Here is a 6,533-nt window from a genome sequence, read left to right as displayed (position 1 = left end):
AAAAAAAAAAAAGAAAATCCTGCTATTTCCTAAATAAATCCTTATATTTTTAAGGTAACTGCTCAGATGAATTAACTAGTCTCTTTATTTTTATTTTTTATTTTTTGAGAGACAGTCTTGCTTTGTTGCCCAGGCTACAGTGTAGTGATGTGATCATGGCTGAATGCAAGCTTGACCTCCTGGGTTCAAGCAATCCTTCCACCTCACCTGTCCTGAGTAGCTGGGACTACAGGCATGTGCCACCATGCCTGGCTAATTTTTGTGTTTTTAGTAGAGACAGGGTTTTGCAATGTTGCCAAGGCTGGTCTCGAACTCCTGAGCTCAAGCAATTCACCTCAGTCTCCCAAAGTGCTGGGACTACACGCATGAGCCACCCAGCCTAACTAGTCTCTTACTTTAGCTTCTACATTAAAATAACTACTAAGATGGCCTATAATTAATTAGAAGAATACAGGATACAGGGAAAAATATATTCTCTTGATTCTAATTTTAATATTCATTTATGTTCTGACTGTAAAGTGCTGAGGAAGACAATAAAAGGAGCTCCTTGAGGAGATGACATCATCCTTTCTGCAAAGTAAAGGCACTGGACTGTGATTGCATTGAAAGCAAGCACTGTGTTTTATGCATTTTTGAATTCAGGCATTTAGCTCCTTTAATGGAATATGGTAGGTACTTGGAAAATATTTGTTGAATCAGTAAATGAATAACAAATACCAAGGAGTCCCATTTAAACTTAATTCATTAAAAAATAATACATATGAAAATATAAATTTGGCCAGGCATGGTGGCTCACACCTGTAATGCCAGCACTTTGGGAGGCCAAGGCAGTGGATCTCTTGAGTCCAGGAGTTCAAGACCAGCCTGGGCAACATGGTGAGACCCTGTCTCTACAAAAAATATAAAAAATTAGCTGGGCATGACGGCATGTGCCTGTAGTCCCAGCTACTCAGGAGGCTGAGACTCAAATCATTTATTTTCATAAAATTTTGGAAATTTAAAAAAATTTCTGGTAGTTTCTCTACTTTTGTCTTTATCCTTTAATGTGGTTACTAAAATATTTTTGGAAACTTTTAAAAAATTCTTTTAGATAATATTCAGTTTTAACATTAAAAACTTATAAGAAAAATTTAAATATTTCACAATATCTGAACATTCCAAAATTTAAATAGTCCATCAAAATAAGCTGTTAATTTTAAAAAGTAATAAATATCTATGGTAAAAGTCAAATACAGAAGGGTATAAAATAGGTAGTGAAGTTTCCTTCCCATAGCCTTTAGTCCTTCCATGGAAAAATAATATTTCTTGTGTATACTTCCAGAAAAAAGGGTATATGTATATACCAGGCTATATGTATATGCTAAAATATAAGTGTATATTTACATATCTACATTTTAACTTTTTTATAGATGGGTTTTTGCTATGTTGTCTATGCTGGTCTTGAATTCTTGGCCTCAAGTAACCCTTCTGCCTGGGTCTCCCAAAGTGCTATAATTACAGGCATGAGCCACCACGCTCAGCCTACATATCCACATTTTATTTTACTTTATTTTATTATTTATTTATTTATTTTCCCATCGTCAATATGTATCGAGCATTTACAGTGTACTAGGCACAATAGAACATACAGAAAACATTGTCCCTGCTCTTGAGGAGCTTAGGTATGTATCATAATATGTATGATTATTATGATAATCATAATATGTATCGAGCATTTACAGTGTATGTATCAATATGTATCGAGCATTTACAGTGTACTAGGCACAATAGAACATACAGAAAACATTGTCCCTGCTCTTGAGGAGCTTACATTCTAAAAGAAAAAAATACACCTCTCTTAAAATGGCATTTTTGTTTGGTGTTTTCTGCAAAGTACTGAGGAAATATTTTGTTAAAGTGAGCTTTGGGTATAACTTAGCCCCATCATTATTTAGAGAAGAGAGGAAGAAGAAAGAGGAAGGATTTTAAAGGCAGACAATGACAGACCATTCAGGATAGGTAGGGTTTTAAAGGGAGATAAACACAATCTCATCAACTAAAGAGATATTTGCTGCAGTAAATAGGATAAGGGAAATAGTCTGTGGGGTGCAAGCAAAGGAAGAAGGGTGCCTTAGACATTGAGTGGAGCCAGAAAGATCATGCGGCCTTTTCCCAAGTACATGGCCACCAAGTAGGAATGGTTGGTGACAAGACAGAAGGCTAAAAAAGGAAGGTAATCTTGTGCACCTGACAAATAGATAAGACTAAAGGATCAAAATCGAAGACAGGCTATAAGAATATCAAGAAATTCTTAAAAACCAAAAAGTGATTTGGAAGCACAAAACTTATAGTTAATTCTACCCAATGTCATGATGGGCCAAGAACATTGTGGCTTCCTAAGTTAGAAAATGTCATGTACCAAAATTTTAAATGGAACATATTATATTGTTTTCCAATCAATCTCCCCCTCTTCCAGAAAAAATAGGAACTCATTTTTTTCAGTGTGGGGAGGAAGAGAGGGGATCATGGGACATGGAAACAGTAGTTATATTAGTAGTATTTTTGTTGTTATTTTGTGTTTAAACTTGGTAAAAGCCCATTAGCTGCCAAGAGGGAATAAGGAATAAATTTCAAAAATTGTACAATTTCCTTTAGAGAAGTTTCAGAACCAAAAGACTAACTTACATGAAAAGCTGTAGAGAAAGTAGTTGAAAAGTCCATTCATAAAACTTTTATTCCACTTACATGAATTTAATACACGTGTTCTTAACGAATATGCTTGGCTTGTTCATGAAAATTTCATAAGACATTAAACAAAGCTAGCCATCATCTCAAGGTATTTCCCTGTTAACTATTTTTACAGCACATGCATGTTAGGCAAGTATCAAAAAAAAAAAAAAATCACAAAAGCAAAAAACCTAAAGAAAAGTTAAATACACGAGTTTTTGTTTTACTGTGCTTGATATACATGAAGTAATGAATACCAGGCAATTCACTTTTACTGCATCTTTACTTTTACATTTGTTCTTAGGTTGCCTAAAATATTTAAATACAAATAAAATGAGTGTAGCAAAAATAATGAAAGCTAACAGCAGGTAACTTTACAAATAATGGAATGTGAACCATTTCTGCCCTTATCCAGAGTAAAATGGGTCACAACTTTGTCTAAAGGAACACTTCTGCAGCTGTAGTCAAAGATGTGCACGTTGAGACTGAGTGTTCCACAGATACACATGGTTAAACCTATGGTGTCCATGGAGTATGTTTCTACCACAGCCTTCTAAGTGCTCCAGACCTTAAAGTACCCACAATTACTACACCTGTGACTGGAACCAATGCTTCCTTTTATTCCCCACCAGGACAAACCAATATGTAGGCAGTTTTCTTTGCTTAGACATGGAAGCGGTTTTACACTGGTCCTGGTGAAGCCACAATGTACCAAAAGTACTATGCCAAACATTTATAACTTGTATAAAAATTCTACATCCCCATATTGGCCACCTCAAGATGAAAACAGATAACTCCGTAGTGTTAACTGGCTCTACTCTCCTAATATTAAACATAAGAACCACATGGGAAATATAGAAATTCTAATAGAAGTAACATAAACCTGTCACAAATTGTAAACAAAAAACTGTTTGTGGGACAGCATGGATGGCAAATGGTCTACTGTGTAAATTTTAGAATGAGGCAGACAAAAGTGGGAAGACCGGTTAATTTTCCCCTCCTTCTCCTGCTTCAGCTTTGTCTTCTTGGGTATCCGATGTCCACAATGTCAAATTGTCTCTCAGTAATTGCATTATTAGCATGCTGTCTTTGTGTGACTCTTCACTTAATGTATCAAATTCAGCAATGGCTTCATCAAAAGCTGTCTTTGCAAGAGAGCAGGCTTTCTCTGGGGAGTTCAGAATCTCATAATAGAACACAGAGAAGTTAAGGGCGAGACCCAGTCTGATAGGCTACATATCCACATTTTAAAACACAAATGACAATTTACATAGCCCTTGTACTGTGAAAACTGCATGTAAAACCACTGATTGATCCTTTCATACGTTAGAAATTTTTCCTTTTGCTTAAGACTGAGTCTTAACAAAGCAAAATGTATTCTGATCCTAGGTCCCCAGACCCTGAAAGGAGATGACCGGTTTTGTCCCTAGATTCAAAATGCACAAGATGGACAAATGCACAAGATGGACAACTCTCTATGAGTTGTTCACAGAGAAACTGCCAGCAGGGCTGGATTTTTCTATCCCTGGGGTGCTGTGCAACCACTTTGTAGTTCAGCTGTGTTCTTTTAATTAAGATAATTTCATTATTTCTGTACCTAATGTACCTCTAACTGGGATGGAAATGAACAAATTTCCCAATTCTCATTCTTGGGAGTGAACATTTGCATTTACCAGCAGGGGGTGCCAGTTTGCAAATCTAGGAAATACCCAGACCAGACTCAAATTCTTGGCCAGAAGTGCCAACCCCTGAGGAACCCACAGGGTATAAATGTGTAATCAACGGCTGGATGTGGTAGCCCACACCTGTAATCCTAGCCCTTTGGGAGGCCAAGGCAAGAAAGTCGCTTGAGCCTAGGAGTTCGGGACCAGCCCGGGCAATATAGGGAGACCCTGTCTCTAAAGTAAATAAATAAATAAATAAATAAATAATTTTATTTATTTTTTTTTTAAAAGAAGAAATGTGCGGTCAACCTATTACCTTACTGCTTTTTCCATTTAGACTTTGGAGTAAAAGCTCTTACCATATTTTGAGCAGTCAAAACACCCATACCACTCTGAGCAAATGGTTTATTCCACATTGGGCCTTGGATTAAGAATTGCTTAATTAAGAAAAGGTTTCTTTCCACATTTAACTAATCAAAGAATGTTGGATGGTCATGGTCAAATAATCCTAGTAGGGTTTACATTGTACTCTTTTGGTAAATATAATAGCTTGTTAGAGATGGCAAATATCTTTTTATTTTTTGGTCACTCAGGCTGGAGTGCAGTGGTATGCTCTGGTCAATGCAACCTCCACCCCCCAGTTTCAAGTGATTCTCCTGCTTCAGCCTCCCTTGTAGCTGGGATTACAGGCAGGCGCCACCATACCTGGCTAATTTTTGTATTTTTAGTAGAGACAGAGTCTTACCGTGTTGGCCAGGCTGGTCTTGAACTCCTGAGCTTAAGCAATTCTCCTGCATCGGCTTCCCAAAGTGCTGGGATTACAGGCTGAATCCCTACACCTGGCAGCATATCCCATTTTTATGAAGATAGTTTGGTGATCCAAATCTGAATTCTCTTTAACAAAGACCAGCGATGTGGACATCACAAAGCCATTCATTTGCCCACATACAAATGTGTGTAAGGCAAAAGGTAAGGTAAGAGGAGAATGACCCTTTTCTTCTTCTTTCTCCCCACACCAGATAGCAAGGCATGCCGTGTTTGAAATGTTGAAAGCATTTGCTTATAAGATGTCATAACATCTAAAACTATGTCAGCTTCTCATTTCTCCAGAGTTTATAAACTTATGAGTGTTTGGTTATAATCTCAAGGCTTTAATTGACTACGCAGAATCGGTGTAATTTCAGAGAGCAGCTGACAAGTATGGAATTTCTCTTCCAGTTCCTGTTAGTATCAACAAAAGTTGGCATTAGTATCAACAAAAGTTGGCATTAGTAATCCATGTACAGGCAAATGGCAGGCTTTTCACTTTACTTGTCAGTACCACCACTCAGCACATTTATTGGGGAACATTTGAGTTGTTAAAAGTTAACAACCATATCATTATTCTTGTGCCTAATGAAAGAGTTCTCTGGACATCAAAGCCAGGGTTTAATAACTCCCAAAGGTAGAAGAAAGGCCAACCTATATTATTCTAAAATACTCTTTCAGTTTAATAATGTACTACTGAAATTAATAAACATGCTACTTCCATCCACCACTGGGGACAGAGGTCTGCAAACCTCACTAATTTCCAGAAAAAGAGTTCTGAGAAACCAATTGGGGATGCCAATTTTGTTTTGAAATCTGCCTCATTTTGTTTTCTCATAGAATATAGATATTTCTAAAATTTCTTTTTTGTTGTTTTTTTTTTGAGACAGAGTCTTGCTCTGTCTCTCAGGCTGGAGTGCAATGGCATGATCTCGGCTCACTGCAACCTTCACCTCCTAGGTTCGAGCCATTCTCCTGCCTCAGCCTCCCAAGTAGTTGGGATTACAGGCATGTGCCACCATGCCAGATTAATTTTTCTATTTTTAGTAGAGATGGGGTTTCAACATGTTGGCCAGGCTGGTCTCGAACTCCTGACCTCAAGTGATCTGCCTGCCTCGGCCTCCCAAATTGCTGTGGTTACAAGCATAAGACACCACGCCTGGCCTTAAAATTTCTTAATAAAAGTAAGTATAGTGATTCATACTATCACAGAAATTTAAAAATAATGCATGTTGTATTGAATTGATTTGTGTGACCCTGATTCTAGACACTTTATTTTTTTTGAGACAGAGTCCCACTCTGTCACCCAGGCTGGAGTGCAGTGGCGTGATCTCGGCTCACTGCAACTTCCGCCGC

This window comes from Colobus angolensis, unplaced genomic scaffold, assembly GCF_000951035.1.
Source record: "Colobus angolensis palliatus isolate OR3802 unplaced genomic scaffold, Cang.pa_1.0 Scaffold349, whole genome shotgun sequence".
In the NCBI taxonomy this organism is placed as follows: domain Eukaryota; kingdom Metazoa; phylum Chordata; class Mammalia; order Primates; family Cercopithecidae; genus Colobus; species Colobus angolensis.
The sequence above is the reverse complement of the archived record's forward strand: the minus strand, read 5'-3'. Positions refer to the sequence as shown.